The sequence below is a fragment of the Sceloporus occidentalis genome, unplaced genomic scaffold (genome assembly GCF_023333645.1).
Source record: "Sceloporus occidentalis isolate IW3139 unplaced genomic scaffold, rSceOcc1.0.p SCAF_4, whole genome shotgun sequence".
Classification (NCBI taxonomy): domain Eukaryota; kingdom Metazoa; phylum Chordata; class Lepidosauria; order Squamata; family Phrynosomatidae; genus Sceloporus; species Sceloporus occidentalis.
This window is the reverse complement of record NW_028316984.1, coordinates 20,504,151-20,526,533: the sequence shown is the minus strand read 5'-3', so window position 1 is coordinate 20,526,533 and position 22,383 is coordinate 20,504,151. Positions and strand designations below refer to the sequence as shown.

At 41.8% G+C, this 22,383-nt stretch overlaps 1 protein-coding gene across 4 annotated transcripts in view; it reads right to left on the bottom strand.

Moving 5' to 3' along the window:
* The window catches only part of LOC149313571 (ras-associated and pleckstrin homology domains-containing protein 1-like), a 77,579-nt gene extending 56,921 nt beyond the window's left edge, over positions 1-20,658 (bottom strand). For all 4 annotated transcript variants that reach the window (XM_089519345.1, XM_089519347.1, XM_089519346.1 and 1 more), the window contains exon 1: positions 20,495-20,658. The gene's annotated coding sequence lies outside the window, so the exon portion shown is untranslated. The remainder of the gene's footprint in view (positions 1-20,494) is intronic.
* Positions 20,659-22,383: the final 1,725 nt, after the last annotated feature.

Genomic DNA, 22,383 nt, shown 5'->3' with positions numbered 1-22,383 from the left:
TGAAATCTACTCCTAAACCTAGTATTTTTCTCCCAACTTATATGGTGTGTGGGACAGTGTGGCATTGGCCTTTTCCAGCCTGGCCCCACACTTTCTAGCCTTGAGTGCCTGCCTCTTCCACCCAAGCCCTTCATAACCCCTCCTTGGATTTGGGGTGACTGGATCTCCAGGTGATCTGACTGTGGACTACTAGTGCATGTATTAGCTTTGTGTTCTTTATGGTGAGGGTAGAAGAAGATAGTTTGAGTTAGAGTTAACCAAACAACAAGAGAAAAAATGTGGTTTATTATAACGTGTAGAACAGTAAAAGTTTTAACTGCATTAAGTTCTTAGTTCCAAAATATAACAATATTTAATTTGAGTTATGTCAGACCAACCTAGCTAAGTGCTGGAAAAGATGATCTCATTTTAAGGAAGGGGAAGAAGAATTTTATAATGATATAGAGGTAGAATGCAAGCTGCTTACAAACATAAACACTGCTTTAAAATAAGGAAGTTTAATATAGCCAAGGATTGTTTGTTTTATTCCTTTACTGAAGTGTTTGAAGCTTTCATCGTTCGTTTACCCAAGGAGACAGCTGAATCCTGACCCTGACTGTGGACAAGGAGCTTCTATTTCTCTACAAGCCATGGGAAAAAGAACTTCCACCACCAATGCACATCAACTGTGAATCTAACAGCCCAATCTTATGCATGTTGAAGCAAATCCAACTGAGTTCAATGGAACTTAAGCTCAAGTATGTTAACATGTATTGTATCTGTGTAATTGTAATTTAAGAGTCAGGTCTCACTGCATTTTAGAACACTTTATACTAGAGGAAGACCAGCACTGAGCATCTACCACATGAAAAAGCAATAAACCCTACCATGTCATTCAATACATATTAAGCAAATTTGAGAAGTGTATAAATGGTTGCAACCATTATATTCAAGAATGAGGATGAGAAGGAACTACAATGGGCCCTCCACATTTGCTGGGGTTCAGAGCTCAGGACCCCTGTGAAAGTGGAAAAACTGCAAATAAGAAACTACTAGGTTTTCAACTTGAGATAATACCTCTCTAGGAATTTCTGGTGCAATTCTATGGTCAACACCTGTGGAAATTTGACCATAGAATCATGCTGGAGGACCTTTAAATGCCTAGAGAGGTGTTCTCTCTAGGAATCTCTAGGTCCTCCAACATGCCTCTGTGGTTAAATTCCAGAAGAGACGCACTGAAGGATTTAGTGAGTCCTAGAGAGAACATAGCAATGAAATCTGTGAATAATCAAAGCTGCAAAAGTCAAAGTCCAAATGTGCAGGGCTAACTGTAGTATCTTTTTGTGTTGTCAACACTGTAGTAAAAGGTCAACATAAGCCATAGGCTAAATACCTGTGTTCTTTGTGGTAATGATCTGCATAGGAATATATATATTTTTAATCAAGACAGAACATGTTTTGGAGATCAAGAATGGTCTCATATTATTTTTACAGTGTGTGATTCTGACATATTTATCCTCTTCTTCATGTGATCTAACCTCATAACCACACTGTAAAATCTATTCAGAGCTAGTGGGTTAATTCTCAACCTTATCTACAGTTCTAAGTATAAAATACCAGCCATAATATAACAAAAGACGCAATCCAAATCTTGCTCTATAGTGCCTACAATGTCTGCATGCTATGGGGAAATGGTCTGCCCATAATAATCCATCCTCTTCACTCACACCTCATAATTTTTTTTAAAAAAAGGTTTTTTCCCAACACATATAATAAGTAGAGCTTTCAGCACATACCAGAAAGAGATGAAAAACTAGCCACTACAGTTTGTAGACAAGTGGAAAAACCTGGATGTGTGAAGACACCTGCAATTTTGAATTCTCACCTGCAACAGTAGTTTAAGTGAGCCACTCTTCCTGCGTAATTACCTAGCTAATTAGTAAGCAAAAACAGTGTTGCAACTGTTCAATTGTACTGCTTGAGGCAAAGGCAATTCTTTATCTTATTTAATAAAACATAGCCTTAAAGGATGGCAATCTTTCTGCTTGGTCTGTGAATTATAACCACACAGTCTGGCTGGCACAGTGATCACAGTAGTATTCCTTTTAGCAGGCCTTTACAGGTACTTGGTTCACTAACTCAAGGGCAAACAACCTGGTCACTGTTCTGTTTCCGGATGAGATAGGTTGAAACTGGGGAGGTGGGACTGGCTCTTCCCCTTTGGGGTAGTGGATTTTGATGAACAGGTAATTTGTCCTGGATGTATGGGAGAAGCCAGACCCATCCTGAAGGAAGCCCTCCCCACACTGCTGGTAAACAGAGGTTGGCATATAAATTTTAAAAACCTGCTGCTGGCCCCATCCATTCTTTAGCTGGGCACTGATAATGCCAGCTGCATCTTCAGGGCAGGTAGAAAATGCTCTAGCACTGTCCAGGTGAGAGGCCAATATGAGGCATGACAGAGTTGGCAGATGAAATAAAGAAGGAAAATGAGGTGATGGTGATGGGCTTCCTGTGAAGGGAACAGAAACAGTGGTTTGCAGGCCTGATATGATGACCTAAGAGGTGTGCTGTCTCCCTGAGGCAAAAATCTGTGATGTAATAGAGAGGGTAACAAGACTTGTCAAGCCCACTGACCATTAACTCTTCCTTTTGGTCTATGTGGGACTCAATGACATTGCAAAACTTAGCCTTTAGCTAATCACAGGGGATTGCAAGGATCTGGATAGGAAGTTGAAGGATCTTCATGCCTCTCCTCCCAACTGAAGGGCATAGTCCAGGAAGGGAGAGAAAATAGTAGTGGGGAACAATTGGCTCCCCAGATGGTATCACTGGGAACAATTTGGCTTCTTGGACCATGGCCTGCAGTTTGATGAAGATAGACTTCTGGCAAGTAATGGGTTGCACTTCACAGCAGCTGGCAGGAATGTTTTTGCCAAGAGGCTCACACATCTTATCAGGAGGGCTTTAAACTGAGTTACATCAGGGAGGGAGACAGTATTCTTGAGGGCAGGAGTTCATCAAGTGTTGGAGATAGCAGCCTGAATGTTATAGAGAGAACTGGATGAATAGTACAAGATGGTAACCATCAGTACAAGAGTCCAAAAGTGGGAGGAAAGAAAAAACTTAAATAAATAGCTAGGGCAGTGGACCCCAAACTGTGGCCTTTCAGACATTTTGGAGATCAGGTCTCAGAAGCCTCAGCCATGTTGGCCAATAGTCTGGGATTCTGGGAGATGAACTCCAAAATTCTTTGAAGTGCACAGTTTGGCGACCACTGAACTAGGGGGAATGACCCATGGTCTTAGATAGCTCTACATTAATCCATAGAGCATGGGAAACAAACAGGATGGACTTGAACCCTTAATACAGCAAAGCTAATATGATATTAGGCATCACTGAAACCTAGTGGCATGGGTCATGATTGGAAATGTAGTAATAGAGGAGTATAACCTATTTCAAAGAAATAGACTGAACAAGAAAGGAGGAAGAGTTGCATTATACATCAAACATGTTTATGTCTGTGAAAAGATCCATGATTTGAATCCTGGGAGCCAGGCTGGCGGCATCTGGTTAAAAATAGAGGGGATAGGAACAACAGTGATATTATTTTTATTATTTATTTCATTTGTATGCCAGCTTTCTCCCAGGAGGGACCCAAGATAATTTTTTTAAAAAAGAATCAATAAAATTCAAAACAATTAAAATAATCTACATACAATATAAAATCACATAAAAATATAGAAAAGCTAAAAGCATAACTAAAACCCACCTGCTCCATAAAAACCACCCTGATATGAATTATAAATGGCCCGAAACAGATGGGCCAAAAGTGGTGGTTTCTGTCCACTTCGAGGGCATGGCATTCAGATGGTGCTCCTCCCCAAAGTGGCCAGAAGCTGCTGGAAAAAGGAGTGGATTTAATCTGCTCCTGGCAGTGGCCCGCTTTGTGAATGGGCCATGCAGTCACTGTGGTCCTGGGCCAATTGCCGCCCAATCACAGCTGGAGCAGCCAGAGGCTGCTCCTTGCTGCCCATCTGCTTCAGGCCTGTAAATCCAAGAGGTAACAAAGGGATCAGCTATTTTAGATCTGATGGTAACCAACAGCAATGACCTGGTTAATGCTGTAGAAGTGGCCAGATCCTTAGAAAACTTTCCAGTTCGTAGTGGAAAACTTTCCAGTTCTTTATCCATAGATTCAACCATCTACAGCTTGAAAATATTTTTAAAATTTAAAAATATATGAATTCTAAAAGCAAACCTTGATTTTGCCATTTTATATAAGGGACTGCATTTTACTACTTCATTAAATGTAATGGCACTTGAGCATCCACAGATTTTGGTATCCACTGAGGGTCCCGGATTCAACCCCCAGTGGATATCAAGGGCCCACTGTATTGGAACAACAACAACAACAAAGAGGACTAGGATAACCTTCTTTGCCTGGCACTAAAGGTGGACTGTCTGTGAGAGCTTTCCCATTTTTTTTAACTTCAAGTTAAATCCTCTCTTTGCTGTGATGTTATTCCAAAGCACTATTTCTGATTTGGGGAATTGGCAATTATTTTTTCCCAATGTGCCAGGGACTGGCACTAAATTTGTGCACATTTAGCTACAAAAGTTTCTTTCTTTCCTATGACACTGGAGCACCAACAACACTTAACAGCAAAAAATGATGCTAAAAGGATGATTCAGGTGTAGAGTCTATGATCCTATCAGGTAAGGTCCGCATCAAGATGAAGGTTTCATAACATTCCCAGAGCAATTCTAATTTTATCACAATGGGCAGCTAAACAGAGCCAGGCCTGGTTAGTACTTGGATGGGGGACCACCAAAGAACATCAGGTGTTGCAGGCTGCAGTCAGAGGAAGGCAATGGCAAATCACCTCTGAATACATCTTAATCAAGAAAACCATATAAAAGTCATGGGAGTTCCCTATGTCAACAAGTGACCAGAAGGAACACATACACTCAGAGCAGTTGGGTTCAACCTGTAATTATTAGGTGCTCAGCAGTCAACCAGCCTCTTATCCAGAATCTGAAAGTTAAAATTATGCTGCTTTCTATTTCCATAATGGATCAAGAAAGTAAATCTGTTACATTAAGATACTGTTGTAGAGTGTTTTACAGTGGAAAGTAATTTCATAATAAATCTCAAAATCATAGTTCTGTGCTGTTAGAACAAGTATGAATGAAGGAGGAAGGAAGTTCTTATTTACGCCCTCAGTTGAACAAAAAAACCATTATGTCATCTCAGCAGCTGTGCAACATATTGGCACAGTTCAGATAGATTTCTGAGTGTGAATAACATCCCAAAACAACAATTATTTTCCTTTCCTCAAAAATATCCTTTTTGGCATAAAGATGTGAGTCTGCTGGGAATTACATGAGCCAAATCTAGGACACAAGGTATAAAAATTAAGACTGATTTTAATATTGAAATCTGCACTATCAGGTTCACTGCATTGGCCTGGTTTGTTTAGTCATATTTCAGCTTATCTAGACACCATTATAAATGAGCCCTTTGCCAACAGATACAGTCCCTATTCCCACTTCCACAAGAGCCAAGTTTATATATTCCCTGGTTGAACTGTGGTTTTCCTGAAGGGCTCTCACACATGGACACACTCATTTGTATCTATTAATAAGAGACAAGATCATCTAAGCATGATCAGTGAGTGAAGAGTCATTTGTAAATCCCTTCCTGTGTTTCTTGTTCCTGAAATAATGGGGGAAAGAAAACTAGTTTTATAAGTGCAGTTGGTATTAGAATATAAAACCAAACTTTGGAGCTGGTTTGCAAACCCTAGTTAAAAGATCTTAGTCAGTGCAAACTACATTTAACATCTATGGTGATATAACATGCCTTTGTTAAAGGCCAGCAAGGGAAGGGCAGGAATATGTCCAGAGCAAAGAAGGAGAAAAAATGGGAGGAACCTGCAGACCCTGCTGTGAGTACCAATGATCTGGAAGTTAATTCATATCTAAGGTATCACCCAGTTTAACTGATTAATCTATTACAGCCTTTAAAGAAGTTTTAGTAATGATAGTGCAGCATAGGAATGTGGCCTAAAAATGCTGAATTAAATTTGAATATGAATATCTTACAGATGATTCAAATACCAGAAGCCAGCCACAATATATTTTGAATGCCTCTGATAGAGAAATGGACAGAAACAGAGCAGTGGTTCCCACACTGACGTCTCTAGGTATTGTTGGACTACAATTCCCAGGTTGCCAAGCCATTGGCTATACTGGCTGGGATTTTCAGAAATTAAGTCGAACTTCCTCTGATAATTTAAAGAATCAAGTCCACCATCTTACTAACAACAGTCTTCATCCCAGACACCTTAAATCTTAAATTATACACTCAATCATGCACAGAAAGAATACAAGTGGGATAGGACTGCTAAAAATTGTGGGTCAATTCACATGTCAAACAATGCGAAGTAATTGTTTTTAAAGGATTCTGTTTATTACAACATGACAAAAATACTTCAACAGATTTGATACTTATGCTGATTAAAAACTTCTGTTAATAATATCTGTGGTACAAGCAATTGATGCTTTTAAAAAATGTTATGAGTTACAACTTTTAATAATAGCTCCATTCAGAAAATCCATCCACCCAGGACCAAAGCAAAAGTGTTATTCTTGCGAATGCCATCCTTTCATTTACAGATATAAAACAGGCAAATGTCTTATCAAACCATAAACTGATAAAGCATCTTTTGGTCCAGCCTTCCAAAATAAGAACTGAAAATGGTCAACTGATAGGCAATAAACTGATAATCTCTGACTAGTAAATTACCACGCTAATTCTAAAAGCAAAACACCTCAGCTGCATTCTGATGATCATTCCTGGTCAAGCCCACTTTCCTCACCTCCCTCATCATAACACATGTCAGCTTCAACACAAACCGAACATCCTGTCTCATATTAAGGCAGAGTTCCCCATTATCTACAAGCCAAGGAAATCTGGCTTGATTTCAGTTAAACCTCTGTGCTACAGTAATTCATACCATTGGAGACATTCCTGGCACACTCTCTTGGATGAGAACCCACTATTGTTAAACACAGTCAGCTCATATCGTCCAAATAAAATACTGTTCTTTTATTTCCTAGCTGCCAGGATGGTCACTGCAACATGGTGAGACTGGCTGACTTTTCCTACTTCATAAGGGTTCTCCAGCACCTAGGATATTGCCTCAAATTAGGAGGACCAGTCACCCCAAATTCAAGAATTTAAATATTTAAATATTGATGGCTATATATATATATTACCACAAAAACAGAAAAGGATGAAAATTTTCATTGTTGTTGAAGGTGCCTTACAAAAGGTCAGAACAATGATCCGTCTAACTTTGGTTCAAAACACACTGAAGAAATAATCCAGTTTGAGACTTCTTTAACTTCCCTGGCTCAAAGCTAGGGAATTCTGAGAACTGCAATTTTATGAGATACAGTATTTATAGCCTTCTCTGTCAGAGAGCTCTGGTGTTATAACAAAGTACAATTCCCAGGATTCTCTAGCACTGAGCCAGGGCAGTTAAGCGGTCTCAAACTGGATTATTTCTTCACTGTGGCTTGGACCCTAGTACCATCTCCTTTGTCCAATGTATTAGACAGTATTTATTCCAGTCTATACTACATTACACATTTCAACTGAAAATTCTCAAAACTGGGAACTGGACTGAATACTGCAACTATGAACCTGTGGCTCTTCCTCAAACACTTTTTTTGGTACCTCGAAAGAATTATGTCTCACACACAAACCTACAAGAAAAATCAAAACTTCCATCTAATCAAGGTATGTAAAATTATTTTCTAAGGGCACACAGAATTGCCTTTTTATATCTGCAATAAAGCATACCAGAACTCCTGAGTGATTTCAGCTACCAATCCAGTCATTTTAGGAGTCTTCTATCAACACAAATCCTGCCTATTTATCAACATAATCTTGGCGTGATGTCAACTGTTGGGCAGAACTAACAACCTGCATGTGACAAGATAGCAGCAGCGTCTTCATAAAACTTCTTACCCTTATTTTTTATCATTTGGTCAACAGCGGATCTGAAGCAGACCAGTTTTTAACTGCACCAAACAGGCCAATTGAGCACAGTCCTACTGCCAAATCTCTGTTCAGTTAAAATCTTATTATTGTTTTAGGTTGTAAACAGTCTGCTGAGCTTGAGTTATTTCCACTGCAAAGCTATGCATGCAAACAATGAGTTTCATCCTCTACTTCCCAAGACTGAGGCCTTATCTATATTGGCCAGGATACTCCAGGGGCAGGTTGGAGTATCCTGGCCCAAGAGATGCCTCATTCCCCCCCATTACCTAGCCCTCCATTTACATGCCATGGCATCTCTCCACATGTGCGTCCCACTGGGCCAGCACATCTGCCACTGCTGCAGGTTGCTTGCTTCTGAGGTCAGAACAAGGCACTCAGGAATGGTCGCACGGGAGGTGCAGTGTTCTGACCTCATAACAAGCAACCTGTGGTGGTGGCAGACACAACTGCCACCCCAGCAGGACACCTGGGCAGAAAGTCACTGTGCTGTGAAAATGGAGAGCTCCAGTTCTTCCAGGAAGAGCTGGATCAACACATAAGTTTTAAAATGTGTTTTAACCTTGTTTTACTCTGATTCTGTTGTGGGATGTGTTGAACAGCATCCAGACTTTCCAAACCAGAATCAGGATTTGGGCTATATATTGTCCGGACAGGCGACACCAGAGCAAGGGGGGGGGGGAATAGTTTTTTTGACCCATGCAGACAAGGCCAAAGTCACTTCTTGTATTCTGCCCAATTTCAGTAGGAAACAGTGTCTGGAATCCATTAGTCTTCCCAACTTTGGTTCAGTTGTGTCACCTACTGATGTAGAAGTAGGAAGGCAATCAGTTTTAGGGGGAAAACATGCTTTGCCTGGGCAGTAATTTCCCTATAAGATACTGTTGACAGAGCTCTAATGTACACATTCTCTCTCTCCCACCCTGCTTGATCTTAAATCTACATTTTTTTAGGAAAACTGTGAAAATACCTCTCCAGGGTCTGCCTGCTAGCCACTGTAGATTTTCGAACACAAATGAGAATAATCTGGACAAACACACACATTTTCATGAAAACCCAATAGTTTGTTACTTAAAGGATCCTGGCTGAAGCCCTAGCTGACAAATAATTTAACATGAGCTATATCTGAATTGAGCAAGAATTGGAGCTGGGGTGGGCAACCTGTTTCTCTTCAGATTTTGTTAGATACCAGCTATCATTACTCCTAGTCAGCGTGCAATGGGGTCTTACTGCACCTTTGAGACTGTATGAAAGAGGTTGTAGCATGAGCTTTTGTAGACATGGTCTCTTCCTCATGCTACAACTTCTTTTGCACAGTTAGTCTCAAAGGTGCTGCAAGATCTCTTTGACTCCTGATATTCCAGATTAACACAGTTCTGTCTGAATTCTACCATTTTAGGGCTGAAACAGACCAGCAGTAAGCGTCAGCTTGGGGGTGGTGTGGGGTGTGGCATTTAGTTGACGTATGCCCCAATGATGCCCCCAAGCCAGTGTCATGCTGCCCGCTCGCCCAGATGGTGGCCAGCATTGTGGCACTCTGGTGGCATAGCATTTATATACTGCATGCCATAGGAGCACTGTAAAGTTGCGGTGGTGGTGGAAAAGCTGGCTTTTTGCTGGCTCAAAAATGACTGGTATTTTGCTGCCTCTTTTTCAGCCAGCAAAAAGCTGGATCGGGGACATGGCGTGAGATTGTTGCGGCTCTGGTCCAGCTTTCTCTGGGGTGGCTTGAAGTTGCCCCTTCAGGGCCATCTGTTTTGGCCCTTGTTGAAGACTATAGAAATTTCAGTCCAGCACTACAGGCCACCCCCATCCCAAACTAGACAGGAAACGACACTAGCTCTATTCACTAATTAATGCTTGCAGAACCAAAGGTGCTTTCAAACAATCACACCATTGTCCTACCTAATTCATGGAATTTTCTGGGGTGCATGTGATATCTCCTTCAACTGGAAATTCCCAGTTTTTCCTCACAGCCTCTTCATTTTTCTCCTTTTATTGCCATAAACTCCATTGAGGAAAGGTGAGAATATCTGCACAATGCCTTTTGTTTATGCTAAGATGCTTTGATTTAGGAAATGCTTTTGACTCCCTCCTTCCTAACCTGAAAGGCTTTGATACAGACTCCTCTTTCAAAAGGGAGGGTGTTGGGTCTGATCTACAGACTTACACACTAAAAGGATATTGCTTCCACTGTGCATCTCTGTGGTCTCCAGGACTGACCAAGAACATCCTCCTGAATCACAGTGTTATCCCCACACCACTACAAACAAAATAATCATATTGAGATATTTCTCATGACTGGGCATTAAGATATCTTGAGCTGCAAATAACAATTAAGGGCGGGATACAAACGGGCAGGGGAAGACGTCTTGGAGGTGTATTCTGCTGAATACGGAGCCTCCAGACCGCCCACCCCGGGGGCGTGGCTCAGGAGATGGGGCTTCCACATGGGGGGCAGTGAAGACGCCTCACCTGGGGCCGTTTCTGACCCGCAGTTTCCAAACCGCCACCTCGGAAGACGCTGCAAAGAGAGAGGCAGCTTCCTCACGGGCGGCCAAAAACGGGGCTTTTTTTTTCCTTTGCCGGCTGGAGGATGCGCAGCTGCAGCGCTAAGCAGCGGCGGCAGAAAGCCTATGGGCACATTTAAAGTGCCCAAGCCCCTTTAAAACTTTTTTCCCCGCTCTGCCCAAGAACAATGGTGGTCTCCTGCCAGCTGGTGATCAGTTGGTGTTGGCATCCTTGCCCGCTTGCACTTTGCCAGTGTCACCAGCATCATGGATGCCTCCTCTCCTTTGGTCCCCGCGCTCCTGCTGAATCTGCAATGCACAGCTACAGCTGTCGCCGCTGCCACCGCTGTCCCCCTGCCATCCCCCATCACCTCCCTTGTACATATGTAAATATTTACAGTTTTAGGGGTTTTTATTGTTAGGTGAAAATGGCACAGGAATGTGTGTAGGGGCTCACTTTAAAGTCCAAACTTTCCAAGCAGCGCATGCGTACATGTTGCTCTAGGGTTAGGGTTAGGGTTAGGGTTACGAGTCTTAAAATGCGCTGGAGCTGTGCTGCAGCTTCCACACCTGCATGGCAGCTGACGCTGCAATTAAAGCCTGACTGCAAACTGTGCATGTTCCAGGACCCTGACTCATTATGCGACACAGCAGACACAGAGCTTTTAAATGGGCAACTTAAATTAGCGGCGTAGCAATTCTGGCGTACCGGTGCAGCAGCTTACAGACGGAGCTGCGCAGCTGCGCATCAAACGGAAAAGAAGCGGAGAAAAGCAGCACCTTTTTAATGCCGCCTCTTCCCGCTTGGGGCGTGCGGGGGGCGTGTTCATGGCGGCATTCAGGTAAGGCCCGTCTGAAGGCTCTACCTTCATGACGTCATGAATACACCCCTTTTTGCCCGTCTGTATCCCGCCAAGGAGTCTCTGCTTGTGAATGTGCAGAGTAAAAAGTTTAATAATACATACAACTATGTTCTGTGATCCATGTTGCCACTGGCATAATTATATTATGCTCTGAAATAACTGGAACTAAAGCAGCTACTCTTCCAAATTAATTACTTGCATGCAGATTCCAACAAAAAACAGTTCTTGACAAAAACTACACACTTTGGAAGAATCAGGATATCCACATTTTATTTAAATTAAATACAGCTGGAAGGATGTATAAAGCAAGGGAAAAATAGGCATTTATCCAAAAGACAGAGGATTCTATTGGCAAACAGTTTTTCTTGTGAAATAGTCCTTAGATCTGCAATAGTTTATCCATTCTCCAGAGAAAGTTGTGGAAAATGCATCTTGCATGTGAGTGCCAAGGAGAAGCAAACTCTCTCAGCCAGTTAAGTAACTGTTAACCAATTTCATATAAAATAAAAGGATATAAACATGAAGAGAGAAAGAGCTGAATTATATATATATAGAACAATGGAGCAGAGAGTAGAATAACAGCAACACCTTTAGAAAAAGTGCAGTGTGAAAAGAAATTACTGTAAACACAGACACTTCTATTTGTAATGGAAAGAGAGAAGCCCCTCAGTTTGAAGTACTTGTTCTAGTGCAGCCAGATCATGGGTAACAACTAGTGGTATAAGACTGGCCAATGCCTTCAGTGGCTATTTTTTGGGGTAGGGGAAAGAAAAGTCAAGATAGAACCCAGCAATATTCTACATGGGTTCCCAGGGGAATATCAAGAGTTTCCTGTTATCTCCTGGACTTCTTTCCAGAATGGCATGAGGCAGTCCACAGCAGTCTCAAATCTTGTCAAGGTGTCATTTGTTCCGGATCATGTGTAACATCAATCAAAAGTGTAAATGACAATAAATTTAAATAGACTCCCCAAACCACTTAAGCTAGCTGTCTATATTCAACCTTGAGAAGGCTGTTGAATGTGATTATATTATATTTTTGAGCCATCACCGCAAAATAAATAACTATGTAAAAAATGCCAATAGTAGACTTTTCACACTGTATAACTTGTTCAAGCAGCTTCAGGGCAATATCACCCTATTAATTTTTCCTACAGAAATATCTTATCACTGTAGGGAAATGATTTTTTTAAAGGTATGTTCTATGATTTATAAGGAGTAAGAAAACAGGAAACAGAGAAATAAAACAGATTGATAACATATAAAATGAGAGAAATCTTACACAAGTAAGATTTTTTATGCCTTTCCCAAGTAGCTGCGTCTTTCTTTAGATAACCTGGTAATTATATTAAAATTAAGCCTATACTTATGCGGTTTACACATTTATTCCATGACCCAGTATTAAACACACTGACCTCTTCAATGCAAAAGAGAAATGTGGGAGAGAGAATATGCTTTTTAAGGTCAGGTGTTATGAATATTTTACTGATATCTGGCACCCGCATAAAGTAGGGGGTTTGACAAATCCTACTAGCCTTGTCCACCAGATCTCTGCCTACCTCAGTTTACTCAAAGCTTCTCATACCTGACCCACCCAAGTTCCTCTTATCAGCTATGGTAATTAAACAAACCTTTAAGAAATTGTAAATGTTTAATATCAGGTGTTCAGAGAATAGTGTTGTTTGCAAACCTAAGTCAGCTGTCTGCTCTGATAAGAGGAAATCTGAGCACTACACACCATGCACTGCAGCAAATGGGGCTAGATGCGTGGACGTTAGGCTCTATCTCTTTCTTATATTCAGTTTGGGGGAAATTGGTTCTCCATGATCTGCTTCCAGTAAAGGCCTAGCAAATGCTTCTGGTATCAGAATTAACTAGTCACATGTTACTTCTTCAAACATACAATTTGTAAAAGGTATTGCTGAAAGGCGTGGCTAAAATGGCTTTTAAAAGAAACTACAGTACATGGGACTTTTAAGTCAAATTTAAACAGGCTTCTGAACCTGGCTTGCTTGCATGTTACGGGAAGCTGTATTTTAATTCAGGGGTAGGGGAAAATGCAGCCCTGCAGAGCTTTTCTTCAGCCTGTCCAAGTTTTCCAAGACCCACTGAAGCTCTCAGAACCACACATCCTTCCCAAAATACCAGTAGGATCAGTGTTTTGCCTTAATCCCAATCCCTCAACCTTTCTACGTATCTGGAAATCAGACCAAAAGAAGTTGAAAAAGCGTTAAAATATATGCATGGGGGAGGGGGGCTGGCCCCTGTTTATCTCTGGTTTACTGATGCCTTGTCTACTCTTTCATGTAAAGGGAGGAATGAAGCTGGATGTCATTCATGTACATTCTAGTATATTAAACCACAATTTCTGCCTTAGCACTATGGACAAACAGAACCAGTATTTATTATGGGCTCAGTACTGTGAACCAGAAAACAGCATATTGTCATAGACCTACCCTCTGGATCCAGGACATGTCATCACCTATTAAATAATTTTCTACAACATCAGAAGAAATCATATACTACCAGTTGGTAAGCTAGTATAAATTACCTCCTTAATTGTAAATTAGCATTTTAATAGTTACGTCAACTTAATGAGCATGCATTTTTACTTAGAAGTATGTAAAGTACAGTAGGCCCTTGGTATCCACTGGGGTTTGGTTCCAGGATCCCATGGATAACAAAATCCATGGATGCTCATGTCCCATTATATACCATGGCCTAGTAAAATGGTGTCCCTTATACAGTATAATATGGCAAAATCAAGGTTTGAAATTTGGAAGATAGATAGATAGATAGATAGATAGATAGATAGATAGATAGATAACATTTTCAAGCCATGGATGGTTGAATCTGTGGATAAAAAAGTCCATGGATATGAAAGGCTGACTGACCAAACAGATAGGTTGGTTTAAACAACTAGTTACAGCATGAAACTCCTATGCTTCCCCATAGACAGGGACCAACAAGGCCTTTCCAAGACCAGTAGCCCTAAGAAAGATACTAATTCAAATTTACTATGTGATGATGGTATAGTAATAAGGCAGATACATATCTTCCCTTATGTATCCAACAACATAATGTAATCATATTATGCTATTTTAATAATGCATTTGTTATTTAACAAATCATTAAATTGTCTTAAGTGGTAGCTTTCATAGCTTACTAGTTCAGCAAGCCAAAATATGAGGAGAGAAATGAAATAGATACTCAAGATGACAAATACTCAAGATGACAAATATGAGACAATGATGAGCCAATGGTTTACAGACACTAAATGAAGATAGGCTACAGCACTTACACCTAATTTGACAAGAATGCCACCATATCAATAAAATACACCATCATGAGGTTGTAATAATTGTAATAATACAGTAAAAGAAAAAGAAGGAAGACTGTGGCCTTGCTTCACTTTTCTTTGTATTACTATTTGTGCTCGTTTTCTAGTCTTAAAATAATAAATGAAATAAAGAGACAATTCAAACGCAAGAGTTTGTTTTAGAAATTCAGTGGTCCCCAAATTGTGCTCTTTAAGGGATTTTGAACTATTGACTAACATGGCTGAGGCTTCTGGGAGCTGAAGTCCAAAATCTCTTTGGGGACCACTGGCTTAGACTATGTCACCACTTATATCCCCCCTACCCTTATAAAGGCCATTTATTTGTAGGTGAGCCCCTTTCCCCAGCAAAGCCAAGTTCATAGCCACTGTGGCTGGCATAATTTTCAATGAGCGAGCATGGTGTAGTGATTTGAGTATTAGACTACAAATCTGGGGAACAGACTTCAATTCCCCACTCAGACATGGAAACCCACTGGGTTTCTTCTGGATGAGTCACACACTCTCAGCCTCAGAAACCCCCAGTGATAGGTTTGCCTTAGGTTCCCCATAAGTCGGAAATAACCTGAAGGCACACAACAACAACCTATTAGCCTTCAAGTTGATTCCAATTTATGGAAACCTTAAGACAAACCTATCATGGGGTTTTCTAGCCAAGATTTGTTCAGAGATTTGCCATTGCCTCTCCCCTGAGGCTGAGAGAGAGAGTGACCTGTCCAAGGTCACCCAGTGACTTTTATGGCCAAGCTGAGAATCGAACCCTGGTCTCCAGAGTCATAGACCAGTACTCAAACCACTACGCCACACTGGCTCTTTCCTCTAAATAAAAGCTGACTAATGGAAATTGTATGGTAAATACCAGTTTGGTAAGTAAGTTCATAGAATCACAGAATGGCAGAATAGGAAGATACCCCAAGGCTAATCTAGTCCAACTGAATCCAAACATTCTTCCTAATGTTTAAACAGAGCCTCCTTTCTTGGAATTTGAATCTACTGGTTTGGGTCTTGTGTTCTGCAGAGCAGGAAAAAACAAGATTGCCTCATCTTCAATTTTGACAGCTCTTGAGATATCTAAAGATGAGTATCATATCACCTCTCATTAATCTCTTTTCCAGACTAGACATGGTAAACTCCCTCAACCACTCTCTTACTGGGCTTTAGTTCCCTGAGCCTTCCTATCTACTTTTAACTCCTCTGGCCAAATTCCAGCTTGCTGATATCCTTCTTAAACTGGTGCCCAGAACTGTCCTATGTGAGATTTCAGCAGCACATTTTGAAATGGGGGAAAAATGGAAAAAGCAACACAAATAGAACAAGAATAAAGGGTTTACTGCTGTAGTACAAGACAAAGATGAAGATCAGGGAGACTTGTTCCAATACCCACAGAAAATTACCATTAAAGGTGCAATTTACCAGAAAGTCAGGGTAGTTTCTCAGTGTAAAGAAAATGGAAGCATAGCCTGAAGGACAGAATAAATGAAAACAAAATATATCTAGAAGAATGGATTTGGCTGCAACAAAAAAGAAGAGACATTTTTAAAATACTAGCTGAAGAGATTCAAAAGCTATCTGGGGTGGTACTGCATTGTTTTCTGGATTTCTACAGATGTTATCAAATGTATCTACAGAAGCATGAAGGAGTGCTTTGAAGATGTGGCATATGAACAGAAATGGGCAACCATGCTAAAGCTAGTGTCCAAAGCATGACCCCCCCCCCCCCTAAAGAATAACCATTTAGACGTAATGACCACCTCTTGATGGTATGTGCAGGAAGCAGTAAACCCAATGTTTATGATTTGAAAGCACCATGAGATGATAACAACAACAACAACAACAACAACAACAACCCTACCTAATATAACTAAAGGAATTTATACACAGCTGCTGCTGCAAGTGCATATTAAATATAACACAAATGGATCATTAAAATGTTTGTCTTGGCATGAAGAAATGGCAAGATAAGCATAGGTTACGAGGTGTATGTATCATTATAATTATGCGTGTGTATTTGGAGTCCCTAAGACTGGATGCTGCTGTGTTCTGAAAAGACACTTAGAACATAAGAAAACAAAAAAGGGGGTGAAAGATACATTATGTAAGAGTTTTTAACATATAGTGATGACACTAGGCACTGTGAAATGAGAAGGGAAGACACGCCCCTGACTTGATGGGAAATTCACAAAAATATTAAATTATATGGCAATTATTTCAGATCTGATGTAGTTTTTTGTACAAATCTTCAAAGAATGATGAGTAGTGTCTATATGAGTGTACCTTCAAGTCACCTGTCGACCTATGGTGACCCCATGAATTTCATAGGGTTCTCCTAGGCAAGGAATCCTCAGAGGTGGTTTTGCCAGTTAAATATATCCTATAGTACCTGGTATTCATTGACTGTCAGCACTTGGTATTCACTGACTGTCTCCCATGCCTTGCCATATTCATCTTACAATTATTCCAATACTGGCCTTGTTCTGTGATGCAGAATTCACCTGCCCTTGGTTACTAAATATATTCTCATATTTAAAGATGTCTTCTCCTGCCAAAAACTGCTTTACAAAAACGAGCTAACGGTTGCATGTTCATATGGTTACTGCCAAGTCCAGAACTGATTGCTATAGTCACAGCCTATGTATGGACATGTTTACTCAAGTGTATTCACTGTGGTTTATAATTTTCTGCCAGATAAACATGAAAGGAGAGCAGCCCCAGTCTCTCTCACACAATACTGCCTACACACATGCTAAAAATCACAAGTAGTGGTACATTTCCCAAGAGCTGTCTCCTTAAATGTGCTTGTTCTTAGAAACTCCATTAGGAACCAGTGCGACATACAGAGGAGGGATACATGCCAACTGAAGCATGGTAAAACAATTAGCTCTATATTCTGCATGCATACCCCTAAAGAGAAACTGGCACATGAACAGCCAACACTGTTAAATTTAGTCACTGGAGAAAAGACACCAAGACACTGGATTCTGATTCAGCATTTTTCCACGTTCCTCAACTTCTCCACCTCCTTCATTTACAAGGGGTTGTTCAGCATGCAGAGAGCTATAATTTAACAGGCTACATAGAGAGGAAGAAAACTATTCTCTACTCATTTCTATACATATGGTTAGTCTCACTACAACGGGTCCCAGAAAAAGAAATACACTTTTGGTTTTTTGCTAAAAGTTTATCCACACACATATAGCTGCAATTCAACCAAAGTAAAACTGTGATAATCTAAACCCATCTGGGATGAAATTCACTTGACTCTGGGTTATCACTCAGTTTTATCCAGCAGTCTGAAGCATCATACACTCAATTCCAGTTGTGCAGGCAATAAATCATAACATTCATTTTTGTCAAAAGCAATAGCACTAATGTATCACAAATTGTATAAAACATTTCCATTCAGACTTTCAAATATAACAGATTAGCCTTACAGAACTTCCAGGTTCTGTAACATATTCTGCGTTACACAACTAGGTTTGAGATTTACTGGTGTAAATGAAGTGAGAACAGAAATGGCATTCAAGGGCTTGTTTTATGTCTTCTTGCACAAAATGCCAATATTAAAATATGCTTGAAAAAAGGGTAAGTTGCCAGGAACAAATATTTGCTGGGCAATCCTCTACGTTACAAAATACCCCCTCGGGAATAGCAACAGTCCTATTTTCACCACACATCAGACGTGTCTCTCTTCATTTTAATCGAGGGAGCCACCAGCTGTGCCTGCAAGAGTCTTCCGTAACGCACCAGCCCACTTATACTCCAGTTATCGCAATGCATTCTAAAAGGAAGCACAGATTTCACACCCATCAACACTTTCGAGCCCTTAACACCCCGTTCTTAATATCCTTAAGTGTTCATGAATTATTCCACATGAATCTGCATATCCTTGTAGAGGGGAATGGTGGGGTGGAGTCCCTGCTGGAACTGACAACTGTCTGAATGCCTCTCTGTGTGTGCCCTGCACAATCCTTTCTCCTGCAGCCCTTAAGTTTATTCCAAAGCTTCAGCTCAGTGATATTTTTGCTTCTCCATGCATTTATTTATTTTTTGATGTGCAAACCTCTGTTGGTTTGACAGCGATCCTTGTGTGTATGTGTGCAGTGGGGGTTTGGCAGATTTCAGATGGATGGGGAGAGCTAACCAGAACCTTAGACCCACACCAGAGGGGTGACCAGATGTCATACCCGCCAAGGAGAACGGACGTGGCGCCGCAAAACGTAGGACCTTGGAGAAAAATGCAGGGCGTTACAAAATAAAAGCTGAAAGCACCCAAGAGAAATGTAAACCCATGCTTCTCAAACTTGCTCAAAATGGAGGGCATTTTGAAATCCCTTGTGGGAGACGGTTAAAATGGAGGACATGTCCTGGAAAAGGAGGATGTCTGGTTCTCATTTTCCACCTTTCTCCTCTGCTTTTCAAGCCGGTGCTTGACTGTTTCCAGAAGGAAGAAGGCGAGAGACTGGGTGTGGAGTCTGGACCCCACTCCCAGGCAGAGGAAAAAGGATGTGATGCTGCTTTTTCTGTCGCAAGCCCACCCTCTTCCCTCTCCTGCAGGCTGGAGGGAGGAGGAGGAAGAGGAGGACAGAAGCCCCACAGCATTTCTTTCCTAGGGAAGAAGGAGGACTTGGCAGTGCCTTTTTCATATTGCACAAACACATATCCAGCAAATAACCCCCTCCCTCCCTCCCTCCATGCACCTCAAATATAGCAGAGAAGCCATGCAACACCCACCCAGACAGACAGACAGACAGACAGGGCGGGCGCACACATTTTGTGCCTCCAAATAGACTGAAAGAAGAGATGAGGGAGGAAGGGGGATTCAGTGCCAACATATTATTAATGTATTTCTTCCCTCTGGAAGGGTGCATTTCTGGGGTGGGGAGGAATTGGAGAGAAATGGGGGGGGGGGTCGTAGTTCTGGGATGGGAGAATTGAGGGTAGTGGTGGTTCTGGAGTAGAGAGAAAATAGGAGGGGGTAGTTCTGGGATGAGAGAAATTGGGGCTAATGGTGGTTCTGGGGTGATGTTAGTTATAGGGTGGGAGAAAGTGGGGTGGTATTTCTGGGATGGCAGAAATTTGGGGGGTAGTATTTCTAGGCTGGTGATAAATGGGGGTGATTGTAGTTCTAGGGTGGGGAGAAATGGGGGTGATAATAGTTTTGGGTTGGTGAGAAAGGGGGTGATAGTAATTCTGTGGTGGGGAGAAATGGGGGGATAGTAGGTCTGGAGAGAGGTGAAATGGGGTGATAGCAATTCTGGGTTGGGGAGAAATGGGTGATAGTAGTTCTGGGTTGGGGAGAAATGGGGGTGGTGTTTCTGGGATGGGAGAAACTGGGGGGGTGACAGCAGTTGAGGAATGGGGAGTAACTGGGGGGTGATGGTGGTTAATTCTGTGTGACCCAGAACCAGAGACAATAAAACAAGGCGAGGAAACCACTTACCCCTGGCTCCCTCTTCCTCTCCCAAACCCAGCCCCAGAGGAAGCCTCATTCCCAGCAACCCCAGGAAGAAAATTGGGGGGGGGGGCAGAGGAGGAAGAGGAAGAAGAAGTGGAGGAGGAAAAGGGGGATGAAGGAGGAGGAGGAGGAAGAGCCCCCTCTCCCCCCACAACCAGGCTGAATCCCTTTGCCCCCCCATTCATTTGGAGAAACAAGGGAAATGGAGGTCTGGAGGGAAGGAAGGCGTGGTGGTGTTCCTGCTCCCTGAGTAGAGAAGGGCAGAGGATGGGGGACTCACCGTGAAGGCGCCTCCTGGGTCCTCCTCCTCCTCCTCTTCTCCTGCTAATCCTTCTCCTAATGCTCCCTCTCAGGAGCAGCGCCTAGTTCCTGGTCTCTGCTATGGCTGCCACAGCAGCAGCGCTAGGAGCAGCAGCACCAGTGGCTCTCCTCGCCGGCCGGGCTTCCAGGGCGCTCCCCTCCCTTCACAGGCTGCTGGCAGGCGGCGCTCACTTCCGGCGAACAGGCCTCTCCTCCTCCTTCTCCTGCAGGCCGCCCTTTTCCCCTCAGCGCCTCCTTCCTTCTCCTCCTTCTCCTCCTTGGGCTCCATTCAAAGGAGGCCTCCTGGGCGAGGAAGGAAATGGAGAAGGAAGGAAGGAAGGAAGGAAGGAAGGAAGGAAGGAAGGAAGGAAGGAAAGAAAGAAAGGCCTCCCCTCTTTCCATCTGCTATAGTTATATCTATAGTTATGTCTTTATCTTTTCTCAGTCTTTCTCTCTTGAAGTGGCCAAAGGTCTTCCTCCTTGATATTCTCCTTGGTATAAATAAAATCAATATAAATAAACCAGACACATCCTCCTTTTTGCAGGACCTGTCCTCCATTTCAGCCTTTCCTGCCCAGGAGGGATGTCCTTCCTTTTATTTATTTTCAGTTATTTTATTTATATTTTTATTTATTTTACGTTGTTTCCAAGTTATGGTGACCAAAAGGGGAATCTATCATGAGATTTTCTTGGCAAGATTTGTCCAGAAGGGGTTAAGCCTTCCCCTGAGGCTGAGAGAGTGTGACTTGCCCAAGGTATATATCACTTGCTGCAAAAACCCAGTGGGTTTCTGTGACCGAGACAAGATTTCAACCCTTATCTCCAGAGTCATAGTCCAATACTCAAGCCACTATGCCATGCTGGCTCCTGAGGTTCGTCTGAGGGTTGCCGCAAGTCGGAAACGACTTGAAAGCACACAACAACAACAAAGAAAGAAAAAGGAAAGAAGAACAGGGCGGGAGGGATAGACATATCTTCCTGGCTCTCAATAAACCATGACAGGAACCATAACACTACTATCAAAGATCAAGGGGAGCAACAACAACAAACCACAAATACATAACAGTTAAAAACACATATCAATTAAAAGAACAGACAAGACACATGCATCTTAAAACAATCCACAGCTCGGAGGTCACATAGCTATCCAAAGGGTTGTTCAAATCACAGCTTTCTAGTGCTCACATGAACTGATACATTAAATTATTATTGTTTAGAATTAACAGTAAGAATGTAAAGCAGCACAATCAGCATTCATGTAAAACATTAAATATAAAAAACAGACTAATTACAGCAATAATATACAGTTCACATACTATAAAACTTGGAGGAGGTTCAAGTATTAAACTAGGCAAGAGAAATTTATAGCCAGACTAGAAGGCCAAATGAAATTTCAAAGACTTGACCTCTGGGCTGAATGTTGAAAGGGTTGTACAGCCTGAGTGTCCCAAAAGAAGAGGAGGTGGCAGCTATGGTTCTATGGAATTCTGGGATATGCAGTTTTGTGAGAGAGCTCTGTTGCCCCACCAAACTACAAACTCCCGAATTCCCATAGTGTTGAACCAGGGAGTTAAAGTGATGTCAAACTGCTTTATTTCTGCAGTGTGGCAGCAGTTAAAATGTATTGTGGATTTTTGCCTTGCACTCAGTGGTAAAAGTAGATTACATGTTTTGTCAGAGTTCCCAGATTGTTTTGCTGGTTACTCAAACTCTGTGGTGAATGTGGGGTGGAAAATGTTGATGAAACTCCCACTGGGACCTATGCAAAACACTCTCCTGAAACCTCTTCAGCACATTTATGGCGTGTGTGTATTTGGGGGGGAAATGGAGTAAAGAAGTGGAGCCAGCATGGTGGAGTGGTTTGAGGGT